This window comes from Stomoxys calcitrans, chromosome 3 (genome assembly GCF_963082655.1).
Source record: "Stomoxys calcitrans chromosome 3, idStoCalc2.1, whole genome shotgun sequence".
In the NCBI taxonomy this organism is placed as follows: domain Eukaryota; kingdom Metazoa; phylum Arthropoda; class Insecta; order Diptera; family Muscidae; genus Stomoxys; species Stomoxys calcitrans.
Window position 1 is genome coordinate 68,994,962 of NC_081554.1, and position 15,405 is coordinate 69,010,366.

Sequence of the window (15,405 nt, forward strand, 5' to 3'; positions counted from 1 at the left end):
TTTGGTAATAAAATTCAATGATTTGCAAGCGTTGCTCGTTAGTAAGTCTATTCATGATGAAATGTCAAAGCATACTGAGCATCTTTCTCTTTGACACCATGTCTGAAATCCCACGTGATCTGTCAAATACTAATGCATGAAAATCCTAACCTCAAAAAAATCACCCTTTATCACCGATTTGGTCCATTTACAATCTCAACCGACCTACACTGATAAGAAGTATTTGTGCAGAATTCCAAGCACCTAGCTTTGCTCTTTCTAAAATTAGCGTGCTTTCGACAGACAGGCGGACGCACGCACGGATAGAAGGACGGAAATGGCTAGATCGACTCAAAATGTCATGACAAAAATGTCATTACGATCTAGAATATACAGGGTGGCTGATGAAAGCCGCTACCAAAAAAAAATGTAATAACTTTTTTTCTATTTAATAATAATAATTTAATAATTAATTTAATTAATTAATTAATTAATTTAATTAATAATAATTTAATAATTAATTTAATAATTTAATTTAACATGAATAAAAGAAAAATGTATTCCATACACCGAAAAAAAAATGTAGCAATATTCATCATTGTAGCAATATTCATCAGCCACCCTGTAGATACTTTATGGTGTCTTTGACGAGTATTTCAAGATGGTGGAGGGTATAAAAATAGACTGCCCCTCATACCTAACCAAACTGTATAAAGTTTCGCTTCAACTTATAAGCCGTAAGCCTTAAACGTACACGCAAAAATATAATTAGTTTGATATAAAGGAAATTTTCGGCAAGTTAATTTCTTTTCTGAAAAACGTTGGGCGTTTCCCATAGGTGTATAGCTGCTAGTGGGTTTACAATAAACAAAGTTAGTTACGTTGGGAAATTTTTACAACAAACAAAATTACTTTTCTCACAAAGTTTTGCATTTATTGTAACCGTGTAACGTTCCGCTTCAACAAATCAAACGTTACCCATAAACGTAGTATTATTGAACGTAATTAACTCTTCTTATTGTAAACCCTTTAGCAGTTTCGTCTACGTTAAAAAAAAAACCTTCATTTTGTTGTAAAACCAAAAACTTTTTAATTGCGAAACTGCGTCAATAGCCGCAAATGATTTCTCGTGTATTAGACCTAAAATTATTCTCATGTGTCTCTCCTACTAGAGAGAAAGGGTGAGTGACAAAAATACTTAATCTATTGAACATTACTTTGTATGTACACAAGAAAATAATCCCAAACTGACCCATGGCTAGCAAATAATTGCAATTGTATGCTCGTCACTGGTATAGACACATCCTCCCACACATCATTATTTCCTTTTTTGTTTTGACTGAGCACAGAGCAGACGAGTGCGAAGGTAAACTCGGAAAGTGACAATTTTTAAAATTTCGGTACAAAAATACTGGTATGTTAAATGACAAAAATCATTAGAGCAACATACAAATGGCCGCCAGGTACAAGAAAACACAACAAGAATTTCCACGGCACATGAAGTGGTTGGTAACATTTACGCGATCAAGAAATACCCCTCACAAAGCAAGTATTCAAATATGAGAAAAGAACAACAACCATTTTTTGTTTTATTGAAAGAATAACGAATACTTTACTTACTTTAATTGGCTATGACAGAATATTTGTTCCACTAGCCGAACGTAGAATAACTTTTAAGCGCCTCGATCTTCTTTCCATCGCGCTCTACCCCATAAACACCTTTTTTTGGGCATTTATTTGGGTATTTACAATTTTGCACATATCTTGGGTATAAACAAATTTTCGAAACAATTTTTGATGATTTCGTATTCTTTGAATATAAACCTGACCTTCTGATCTCATAAAATCAGATTTTAGTTATATATAGCCGCTATATAGACCGATCTCCAGACTTAGAGTCTTAAGGCAATAAATTGGTATTTTTTCATGCTATTTCGATGAAATTTGGCGCAATTAGTTCTGGTAGACCTCTATCCATTTCTGTGAAGTGCGGTTCAGATTGGACTATATTTGGATATAGCAGCCCTATAGACCGACCAAACGATCTTCCCATATAATCTATTGTGGCCATACAAATTCCGTTTATTACCCGAATTTGATGAAATTTGTCACAGTGTGTTCTGGTAGAATTCTACCTATACCTGTCAAATGTGGTACATATTGGACTATATTTGGATATAGCTGCCATATATACCGATCTCCCGATATAGTGTAATGACCCTATAAAAGGATAATTTTTCATCCTGTTTCGATGAAATTTGGCACAGCGAATTCCGGTACCGCTTTAAACCTTTTTGTTGAATATAGTCCAGACCGGACCATATTTGGATATAGCTGCGATAAAGCTGCCGTATATACCGATCTCCCGATATAGAGTATTGGGCCCATTAAAGGAGCATTTTTCATCCGATTTTGATGAAATTTGAAACAGTGAGTATTTTTAGACTTCTACACCTGTTTGTTGAATATCGTCCAGATCGAAACATATTTGGATATAGTTGCCATATAGACCGATCTCCCGATATAGGACTTTTATGGCCTCAATACCTTATGTCGTCTATCGGTCTATAGGGCAGCTGTATACAAATATAGTCCGATCTGAACCGCACTTCACAGAAATGGATAGAGGTCTACCAGAATTCACTGTGCCAAATTTCATCGAAATCGGATGAAAAATTACCACTTTATTGTCTCAAGACTTTAAGTCTGGAGATCGGTATATACAGCGGCTATATATAACTAATATCCGATTTTATGAGATCAGAAGGTCAGGTTTATATACAAAGAATTCGAAATCATGAAAAATAGTATGGAAATTTATTTTATACCCAAGATATCTGCAAAATCATAAATACCGAGCTTTTAGGTATAAATGGTTAAATACCCGTGTATTTACCCAATTTACCGGGTAAATACCTTTTGGGTATTTCACGAGGAAGACGAACGTGGGCCAATTTAACTCACCACGTTTCCTCAATAAGACGATTTAGATACCTGACAACGTCAAATACTTAGGTGTGATCTTGGACAGGAAACTGAATTGGAAGTGTCACATTCAGGAGCGTACTGAGAAGGCTCACAGATGTTGGGCACTATGTAAACCGGCCGTAGGCTCGAAATGGGGCATGAACCCGAGGATAGTCTACTGGCTCTACAGGAGCGTGATAAGACCAATGCTTACCTACGTCTCAGTAGTTTAGTGGAATACTATGAAGAAAAAGCGCAACAGAAGGACCATACAACAGGTTCAGAGAACATGTTGCCTTGGCATAGGCGGAGCGATGAGGACCACGCCCACTAGTGGACTGGAGACTATTCTAGATATCCGACCCATTGACATACAGATTAAGTGTGAGGCAGCCACTATGAGATTTAAGGCGATTGGAGAAAGGATTGAGGATGGGAGCTGCTCATACCATCGCGGTATAATCGAGGCGACGATAGGAAACCCGGAAGGAAGGTAAGAGGTTTCGGATCGGATACTTGAGATGAACTTTGAGGTCGAGTGCGAGGCACTGCCGCCAGCGACCCGCTCTTGGATTGACAGAACCCTAGTAATGCAAGCTGGAAAATCATGTTACTCGGATGGATCAAAGCTTGAGGACAGGGTGGGCCTTGGGGTCCACATTGAGAACCCAGGGACTGAGATCTGTTTCGGATTCCTTCAAAGTCGTTATAGTGGGCTTGGACAGAAAGATAGGAGCTGGTCATACCATCGCAGTATAATCGAGGAGTCGATAGGAAACCTGGATGAAATAAAAGAGGATTCTGAACGGAAAGACACTTAGGTATTCGACTGCTGTCAGCGCCACAGTCTTGGATTGAAGGAACTTTAGTATTACCACCCATACAGATGGATCAAAGCTAGGTGACAGAGAGCGCCTGGGAATCTACATTGAGAACCCAGGAGCTGCTATTTGTTTCCGATTGCCTGACCATAATTCAGTCTATAATACACTCCTCTCTACCTGAGCCGGGCGATCATGAAATGCGTGATGTGGTATGGTCTAAACACGAGGACGTCGAGTGGAAACATCTTTACGGACAGTAAACTGGCCATCAGGACAATTACAAATAGGACAATAAGGTCTCGAACTGTTTTGGGAGTAAAATGGGGATTACCGTCTTCTCTGAGGATGGCAAAAACCGTATCGTTTGGGTGCCAGGCCATACCGGAGTAAGGGGGAATGAAAGGGCAGACGATTTGGCGGTGAAGGCCAGAGGACTGCCGTCAATAACTTGGTTAACCCGAAGCTTTTCCGGTTGACATAGTCCAAGTTAAGGGCGTAGGCGACGAATGCGCATGCAACCCCGTGGAACAGCGATACAGTCGGTAGGGCGGCGGAAATCCCATGGGGGAATCCAGTTTTTGAGAAGACGAGGATATTACTGAAAGGAAATAAGATGAAAATCATTACAGCTATTGCTATCATAACGAGATACTACGAGCTCACCAATGTAAAATCGGTGCGACATGTAGCCACTGTAGCGCAGAGGTTAGCATGTCCGCCTACGACGCTGAAGGCCTGGGTTCGAATCCTGGCGAGACCATCAGAAAGAATTTTCATCGGTGGTTTTCCCCTCCTAATGCTGGCAACATTTGTGAGGTACTTTGCCATGGAAAAGAGGTGTCGCACTGCCGCACGCCGTTCAGACTCGGCTATAAAAAGGAGGCCCCTTATCATTTAGCTTAGAAACTTGAATCGGACTGCACTCATTGATATGTGAGATGTTTGCCCCTGCTCCTTAGTGGAATGTTCATGGACAAAATTTTGCAATTTGCATGGTGTGTAGGGCATGCGGAGAAGATGATGAGACGTTGGAGCAATTCCTTTGTCATTGCCCGGCTTTCGCGTATAACAGATACCGGCACTTAGGTAGCGACACAATACCAAACATAAACCCACTTAGATGCGTGGTGTGGAAAACATTTAAGGATTTTGTAAGTTGCACAGAATTCCTTTCTTAGGTTTTCTTTTTCGAGGTTTTTTAGAATTTAGAGCGCACAACAACCCGATTGGTGGCTCAGGTGTATGTCCATAGTGGCATAGTGGCATGGCACCTTAACCTAAGACCTCAAGAAGTCAAATCGTTAGATCGGCTTATATGGGAGCTATATCAGGTTAAAGACCGATTTGGACCGTACTTGGCACAGTTGTTGAAAGCCATAACACCGCATGCAAAATTTCAACCAAATCGGACAAAAATTGGCTTCCAGGATCTCAAGAAGTCAAATCGGGATATCGTTTTATATGGTAGCTATATCTAATGCTGAACCTATATGGCCTATTTGCAATCCCCAGAAACATTCATCACGGTCTGAGCAAAATTTCAAGCGGATAGCTTTACACGTTCGACCGCTTCGTGACTTCGACAAAGGGACGGACGGACATGGCTAGATCGACTTAGAGTGTTGAGACGATCAAGAGTATATATGTTCTTTATGTGGTATTAGACCAATATTTCGAGGTGTTGCAAACGGCATGACTAGACTAGTATACCCCATCCTATTTTGGTTGGTAAAAATAAAAGTTGACACATAAAATACCTAAAAATGTACATTAACATATAGGAAATGCCTCAACGGTCGTTTAGGTTTTCAAAAATTTAAAAATATTTAACATAAAATCAGCAATGTTTGTTGATATCAGCAAACTTATTTTTCTACCGACTTTTTTTTGAAGAATGTCGTCCTTTGTTTATATTACTAGGAATAAATACACCATCTGCACTCTCAAAAATTTAGTTATATCTAAACAATGTAGGGTATCATTGAGGTTCTTAGAAGGTAAAAAAAACAAACATTTGTTCATATTTTTGTTTTCCTTATGGCTTTGGCACACGTCTGTCCAGGTGTTTATATGGCAGACAATGTGAGCTCAATAGAAAAAAACCAACTACTCTTTAGTTTAAGATAACGTCGTTAAATGTGTAAAATGTTGAAGAAACAGTAACACACAAAAACAAAATCACCAAGCGCCAGACTAAATTTAAGGTGCAGTCCAAGATATTTAAATTATATGAACAAGAAAAGAAGAACAAAAAACACCAAAACAAAACTATAATACAACAACACAAACTGTGATAGCCTGGAACACCAAAAACGAAGACTAAAACAACAACAACAATACAATTATACACTCATATGAAGTTTCACTTGGAAATTTTGAACAGTTGTCATGGCACATTGGTTAAGACAGACGAAAAATACTCGAATATGCATTGGTTTAGTAAGAACATTATAACAAACTAGCCGACCCGGGCCCGCTCCGCTGAGCCTTCTTTTACTTTATATGGAACAAAAGTTTCCTTGGAATATTTATTTTCGACAATTAAAGATCTTTAAGTGAAATAGCATGCTACGAAAATAGTATATCGCTCGACTAACAGTTTAACAATATAAGTGACTTCATCTGAATCCCATATGATCTTTATTGGTCTACGAATTTAAGTTTGGGTGTAAGATGTACTTCATTCTTAAAATACTTCATTTCAGCCCGATATTGTCATGATATCTGATTTAGAGGTGTTTTCGGGGGAGAGGTGGTCCCCCAGATACTTGGCCCTGAAAAAATATCAGCATCGTGCTCTTCTCTCAAATACCATTTATTTAAACACCATATTGCCAATGGCTTAAGAGGAGTTTACAAGATGAGGCGTCCCCCCAAAACATGGCCCCAAAATTGGTTATCAAATTAGTTTTCTAATCTCAAATACTTTTCATTTGAGCCACATATTGGCATGGTTGAAAAATTTTTTCCCTTTGGGAGTGTTTTGGGAAAGGGGTGATGCCCTAAATGCATGGTCCTACATTTGGATATCAAATTCGTATTCTACTCCCAAATACCTGTATTGAGCCCCATATTGCGATGGTTACTAAAAAATTGCTGTTTGTGGAGTATTTTGGGAAAGGGGTACACCCCCAGAAAATTGGTTCCGAAAGTGGGTATCAATTCTTGCTCTACCCCCAATACCTTTCATTTGAGCTCTACATTGACATGGTCGGTAAATATGCCCGATTTAGGGATGTTCTGGGGATTGGGGTGGTCCCCCAAACACTAAGCCCTAAGCTCTATTCTCATATATCCATATATTATTTATTTGAACCCCATATTGCCATTGCCCTCAAAATTGGATATCAAATTCGTTTTTTAATCTCATTTAAACTCCTTATTGCAAAAGTCAGCAAATATGTCCGGTTTAGGGTACTGGCCCTAAAAAATATGAATATTTAGTTCCACTCTCTTTAAGACCCAAACTGTCTTGGTGAGCAAATACGTCCTATTTGGGGGTTGTTATGGTGGTGAGATGTCCGCTAAGCAGTTGGCTCCTAATGTTGATATCAGATACGTGGTCTACTCCCACATACCTGTAATTTGAGCCCCATATTTCTATAGTCGGCAAAGATGACCGGCTTGGGGGTGTTTTGAGGGATGGTGAGTTGGTTTTTTCGTGTTCCACTTTAAAAACCCTCTTATTTGAGCCTCATATTGCAATAGTCAGAAAATATTTACTATTTGGGTGGTGTTGTGGAGGTGGCGTGGCCCCATAGACACTTTTTCCGAATATTGACATCAGATTCTTGCTTTACTCCCAAAGACCTTTCATTTGAGGCCCATATTGCCATGGTAGGTAAATATGTCCGATTCAGGGGTGTTTTGGGGCTTGGGGTGGTTCCCCTAGCACTTAATCCGACAATTGGATATCAGATACGTTTTCTTATCCTAAATACCTTTCATTTGAGTCCCATATTGTCGTGATTGGTCTAAATATATGTTTGGTAGGTTTTAGGGTGGGGCAGCCCCCCTAGGTACCCCATCCGGAATTTGGAAACAAAATTTTTTATTTTTAGGGTACTATATGAGAGCACACAAAAAAATTTCGCTTAAATCGCACCACCCATCTCTGAAAATTAGGGTAAGGGGTACAGTCCGCCCCCCCTTCAGATACCAAAAAATGTAGTACCCTATTTTGACCACGGGGTCATTATGCACCATCTGTGAAAATTTCAAGAAAATCGGTTCAGCCGCTTCTGAGTCTATAAGGAACATACAAACGAACAAACAAACAAACCTACAAACAAACACAAATTGATTTTTAAATATACGGCGATACTTGCTGACAATTTTCGGAAGAATGACAAGAATTTGTTGCGGATATTATTCTTCTTACCTTAAAATTACCCACAGTTTGGGGTGTATTGTGGGCTGTACGGAAGTTAAACAGAACGATTGTAGAGGCTGAGGAATTTAATATGTGATAAGATATTTCTGGTATAAAATAGGTTCTCTAACCACTACTTCGTTAGGCATAGGATGCGAACAGGAGGCAAACTTCTCAGATATCAAAGAGATCTGACAATGATATGGTACCTTATTTACTTCACAAATGCCCTCGGCAATAGGAAGCGGTAGCCGTCGCTGAAATTTTTTGCATGTTCCCAATAGATTCGAACCCCTGCGTTCAACATCATAGGTGGACATTCTAGCCTCTCCATACGATGAAGTTTTTGTCAGAAACCATTTGGTATCATTGCATATATTGTCAGTTAAACAGAAATATCAAATCACGTACTCATAGGAGAAGTAACTTAGCAGTAATCCTCACTGTTGATGTTGTACAAGATAGCGGCCTGGGAGTGTTACTAATAAACGGTCAACTTTTTTTGTGTAAAAATATTATTTATGGATAAAAAGGACAAAAATATGTGAAAATAATCTCAATTTTAGAATCCAACCACTTTTGCTCAATATGACCACGTTTTGCCTTGAATATAGCTCTGAGTAGCTAAAAAAATGAATTGGTAGATGCACAAGTGTTCTCTGCAGGTATTTTGGCCCATTCCCCTAAAGTAACTTTCATCACTGCATCTATACTGATATATTTTTTTCAGTCCTTATCTTGCTCTCTAAAATGGCCCAAATAGAAAAGTCCATCGGATTGACATCTGGCGAATTGAAAATGAAGTGCGGTACATAATTGTTTACCCATACATGGTTTACACGTGCTTTGTGTGAAGGTGCCGAACCTTTTAGTTGTTGTTGTAGCAGTGTGTTAAAGACTGAGGCGGCAGCCCTTGCCAATGGAGAAATCCATCGGGTCGATCCGGTACGTACAACCGGCTGCCATGGGATTGAACCTTATTAGTATTTCCTGGTGATGGTCAAAGCTTCCCATATCTTCTGTTGTGATGAAAAATTACTTCAATTATCGTAGGCTTAAGTTCTCGTTCGTGCCCTCGGTAAAGAAAACACAATCATTTTGTTCGTGCAGGCGCAGCAACTCGTTTTCGTTTTACATTGAATTATCAATTTCCGACTCTATACAATATATAAAATTTTTGTGATAGCCGTAAAATTCTAAGACGTGTGTCTGTCCGTCTGGGTATTCGTCTGTTGTAAACACACTACAGGAATTGATATATTGAGCTGAAATTTTAAACAGATCCATATTTTTTCCATACGAATGTTAAGTTCTTCTTCAAATACAAATTTGACTTTATTAAGATATACATAGCAGCCATATACATAGACTGATCTTCCAATTAAGGGTATTAGGCCCTTAAGAACCTAATTTTTTTATCCAATTTCTCTGCAATTTCGAACAGTTAGTTGCACAAATCTACCCAATACTCGAACCGAAATTTGACTTTCAGCGGGTTTTTCCAATAAGGACTTGACAACTTAAAAAAAAACAAGTAAAAGCGTGCTAAGTTCGGCCAGGCCGAATCTTATATACTCTCCACCATGGATCGCATTTGTCGAGTTTTTTTCCCGGCATCTCTTCTTACGCAAAAAAAGGATATAAGAAAAGATTTGCTCTGCCATTAGAGCGATATCAAGAAATGGTCCAGTTTGGACCACAACTAATTTATATACTGGAGACCTGTGTAAAATGTCCGCCAATTCGAATAAGAATTGCGCCCTTTGGGGGGTCAAAAATAGAGAGATCGATTTATATAGGAGCTTTATCAGGCTATAGACCGATTCAGACCATAATAAACACGTATGTTGATGGTCATGAGAGGATCCGTCGTACAAAATTTCAGGCAAATCGGATGATAATTGCGCCCTCTAAAGGTCAAGACCCAAGATCGGTTTATATGACAGCTATATTAGGATATGCATCGATTTCATCCGTACTTGGCACAATTGTTGGAAATCATAACAAAGCACCTCATGCCAAATCGGATTTCGTCCTCTAGTGGCTCAAGATCCCAGATCAGTTTATATGGCAGCTATATCAAGTTATGAACCGATTTAAACCATACTTGGCACAGTTGTTGAATATCGTAACAAAATACTTCGTGCAAAATTTCATACAAATCGAATAAGAATTGCGCCCTCTAGAGGCTCAAGAAATCAAGACCCAAGATCGTTTTATATGGCAGCTATATCAGGTTATGAACCGATTTGAACCTACTTTAGCAAAGTTTTTGGAAGTCATAGCAAAACATGTCGTGCAAAATTTCATTCAAATCGGATAAGAATTGCGCCCTCTAGTAGCTCAAGAAGTCGAGATTCAAGATCGGTTTATATGGCAGCTATATCAGGTTATGAACCGATTTGAACCTACTTTAGCACAGTTGTTGGAAGTCATAGCAAAACATGGCGTGCAAAATTTCATTCCAATCGGATAAGAATTGCGCCCTCTAGTAGCTCAAGAAGTCGAGATTCAAGATCGGTTTATATGGCAGCTATATCAGGTTATGAACCGATTTGAACCTACTTTAGCACAGTTGTTGGAAGTCATAGCAAAACATGGCGTGCAAAATTTCATTCCAATCGGATAAGAATTGCGCCTAGAGGCTCAAGAGGTCAAGACTTAAGATCGGTTTATATGGCAGCTATATCAAAACATGGACCGATATAGCCCATTTGCAATACCAACCGACCTACACTAATTAGAAGTATTTGTGCAAAATTTCAAGCGGCTAGCTAACTTCTTCGAAAGTTAGCGTGCTTTAGACAGACAGACGGACGGACGGACGGACATGACTAGATCGACATAAAATGTCACGACGATCAAGAATATATGTACTTTATGGGGTCTCAGACGAATATTTCGAGTAGTTACAAACAGAATGACGAAATTAGTATACCCCCATCCTAAGGTGAAGGGTATAAAAACGCAAACTAATTGAAATATTTCAAAACGTTATTACCGGCTTGAAGTACTGTAAAGGCGAAAGTACTTGGGGTCGTTTTCACCAACACAATATGCTTAAGTTAATTTGAATTTGTTGAATTTATCAGTAACAAGTGTTGATTTTGAATTGTGAAAGAATGAATTATGAAGTAATGTATTTAAAAAAAATATATATTGTAAAATTTTGTTCTTATACATAACCTTAGTCTCAATGGGAAATTTTATAAACCTTTTTTTAATTACACATGTTGGATCGTTAATGTATTTACGTACATCCTCTCATCTAGAAATTTTTAATTTCACCTTGACCATAAACAACATACGCCGCAAGACTTTTGTTTTCAACTAGAAATTTGTATTCATTGCCTTCTAGCATTAAAGTTGTCAGCTCAATACTCAAACATTTTGCCAAAGCATTTTCTTTTTTTTCTCACACGAGTTATGGTTGTCCACTTTGCCCCAGAACAGTGACTACTCGTCGCTCGCATGAGACCAATAAAAATTCAATAATTCATATTGAAACAATTAAAATTTCGCTGCAATTATTTACACCTCATAACACTTTTCTCCGTTCCCATGACCAATAGCTCAGAAGAAGATCCAATCACCAGCATTAAACATTTTCAAGAGTTAGCAACCAAGATTCACCCCAAACAAAATTATCCCACACTCAAAGGTCTTTTGTTTCCCAATTGGAATGGCACAAAAATAATTCAAATTGATGATGAGCATAATTGAAGCTGGTGGTACATGGTGCACATGGAGTGTAATAAACACCAGAAGAACCGTAGCAAAACAATATTGAACATGTCAAATTCGAACTAGAAAACAAAAGGCAACCGTATTGAAATGGAAATCCAACAAAACAATGTAACAAAATTGCCAAAATAGCAAATAATGAACACGCAACGCTTGCCGAACATACACCTTGGCAGACGCATCCTTTCGACATTTATCCAGGGCAATAGATAAGGGGTGGTTTGCCGCAGTTGAGTGAGGGATAATCCCAAAGATTACACTGGCACTGGCACTGGTAGGGCAGTTTACTTACAAAGTTAAGGGAGTTTAATTGGTGAACAGACAAATAATGGTGCGACTGTCATGTTCAAAATCCTGGGAAAGGGAGTGGCCCGAAGAAGAAAGATGAGCAGACGTTATACTGGTGGCAATGATGAAGCACTTGTGCAAGCAAAAGAGCACAGTTCCTTGGAAAATGGAATATAACGAATTTATTACTGGTGCCATGGTAAATAAGATGGGGTGTTGGGTTGAAATACAGTGGGACAAAAAAAACCAAAAATTTAAAAAAATTTTCCCTAATGATAAAGTTTGAAAAAATTTTGTACAAAGACTAAATTTCAATAAATTAGTCTCAAAAGCCAAAATTTCCAAAAAAAACTCGATAAAATTTTCTCTAAAAACCAAATTTTAATGAAATTTTTAAAAAAATTTTACTTAAGATTTGTCTTTTGAAAAAAAATTTTACTTAAATTTTGTCTTTTAAGGAAAATTTCACTGACATTTTGTTGTTAGAAAAAATTCCTCTAAAAGATTAGCTTCAGAGAAAATGTGACTAAATTTCTGTCTATAGAGAAAATTGAACTAAAATTTTGTCCTTAGAAAAAAGTTAACTTAAACTAAGTATTTAGGGAAATTGTCTTTTCAATTATGTTTTGCATAAAAATTTCGCCTAAATTTTGTCTTTAAAAATGTTTTACTAAAATTTTGACTTTAGAAAAGAATTTACTGAAATTCTGTAAATAGAGAAAATTTCACTGAGATTTGACTTTAAAGAAGGTTTACTAAAATTTTGGCATTAAAGAAAATTTCAATGAAATTTTGGCTTGAGACAGAGAAAGAAAAGAAAGAAAGAGGAGACAAAATTTCTCTGCCTTTAGCGAAAATTTCACTAAAATTTTTGTATTTAGAGAAAATTTAACTTTAATATTGTCTTTTGACAAATTCCACTTAAATTTTGTCTTTAGATAATTTCATTGAAATTTTGTCATTAAAGAAAATTCTACTGAATTTTTATCTTAACAGAAAATTTCATTGAGTTTCTAAAATTTTGTGTTTAAAAAAAATGTTCACTAAAATTTTATTGAAATTTTGTCTTTAATAATTCCACAAAAGTTTTGGAGAAAATTTTACTGAGAGTGTGTCTTTAGAAAAAATTTCACTGAAATTTTAGCTTAGGAGAAGGTTAGGTTAGGTTGAAAAGAGGGTGCAGATATTAATCCGCCCCTTGCCACTATGGACATACACCTAAGCCAGTAATCGGCTTGTTGTGCGTTCTAAAACCTATAAAGCAACCTCTAAAAATAAAATTTTAAGTTAGGAATTCCGTGCTACTTACAAAATCCTTAATTGTTTTCAATACCACTCCCATAAGATGGTTCATGTCTGGTATTGTGTCTACACCAAAGTGCCGGTATCTGTTGGACGCGAAAGCCGGGCAAAGACAAAGGAAATGATCCAACGTCTCATCATCTACCCCACATGCCCTACACATGCTTTCACTTGCCACACCGATTTTGCATCGGTAAGCTTGTAAACCTTTGTGTCCCGTTACGACACCAATAGTTATACTGACCTCCTTCTTATTTCCTTTCAGTAATAGCCTCGTCTTCTCACGATCTGGATCCCCTCCTAGGATTTTCGCCATCCTACCGACTATTTCGCTGTTCCACACAGTTTGCATGCGCATTCATCGCCCACGCTCTTAAATCGGACCGCATCGACCCGGAAAGGCTTCGGGTTAACCAAGTTTATTGACGGCAGTCCTCTGGCCTTCACCGCCAATCGTCTGCCCATTCATTTCCCCTTACCTCGTTATAGCGCAGCACCCAAACGATGAGGAGGAGGCAAGACTGTTCGTGACCTTATCGTCCTGGTTGTGATTGCCCTTATGGTAATTTTACAGTCGGGAAAGGTGTTCACACTCGACGTCCTCGCGTTAGCACCACACTACTTCAGGCATTCCGCGCTCAACCGGATCTCCGCCTGCAGGACCGTATTATGGTCAGGCAGTCTAAAACAGATCTGAGTCCCTGGGATCTCAATGTTGACCCCCAGGCCCACCCTGTCCTCCAGCTTTGATCCATCATTTAACATGATCTTCCAGATGGCAATACTAGGGTTCCGTCGATCCAAGACTGTGCCGATGGCAGTAATGACTCGCACTGGACCTCAATTTTCATCTTAGGTATATGATCGGAAAGCTCTGCCCTTACTTCCAGGTTTCCTATCATCGCCTCGATTAGACCGCGATGGTATGAGCAGCTCCCATCCTCAATCCATTCTCCTATCGCCTTAAGTCTCATAGCCGCAGTGGCTGCCTCACACTTAATCTGTATGTCAATGGGTCGTTTATCTAGAATAGTCTCCAGTACCCTAGTGGGCCTGGTCCTCATCGCCCCGCCTATGCCAAGACAACATTTTCTCTGAACCTGTTGTAAGGTCATTATGTTGCATTTTTTCTCCAAAGCAGTCCACCAAACTACTGAGGCGCAAATAAGTATTGGTCTAACCACGCTCCTGTAGAGCTAGTAAACTATCCTCGGATTCAGACCACATTTCGAGCACACGGCCCGTCTACATAGTGCCCAACATCTATGAACCTTCTCAGCTCACTCCTGAATCTGACACTTTCAACTCAGTTTCCTGTCTAAGATCACCCCTAGATATTTGACCTTGTCAGATATCGAAATCGTCTTATTGAGGAAACGTGGTGCGTTAAATTGACCCACCTTCGTCTTCCTCGTGAACAGGCATGTTTCAGTCTTCTCTGGGTTAACATTGAGACCTCTGGGTCTAGCCCAATCATATACCATCTTGCAAGACCCTTTCGGCCATTCTGCATAGTTCGTTCGCATCCTTACCCCTTAGAAGTATTATAACATCGTCTGCGTAACAGACGGGTTCAATTCCCTCCTCAGTCAGCATTCGTAATAGGTCATTTATGTGATCACCCATAGGAGTGGCGATAAAATGCCCCGCTGTGGCGTGCCTTGTGCCACCTTCTCCCTTATATTTATGCCATGGGACACTCAATTTATCCACCTGTTCCTTGCAAATTGCAAAGGAACAGGGGCAAACTTCTCACATATCAATGAGTGCAGTCCGATTCGAGTTTAAGCTCAATGATAAGGGGCCTCCATTTTATAGCCGAGTCCGAACGGCGTGCAGCAGTGCGACACCTCTTCGGAGAGAAGTTTTACATGGCATATTACCTCAGAAATGTTGCCATCATTAGGAGGGGAAAGCCACCGCAAAAAA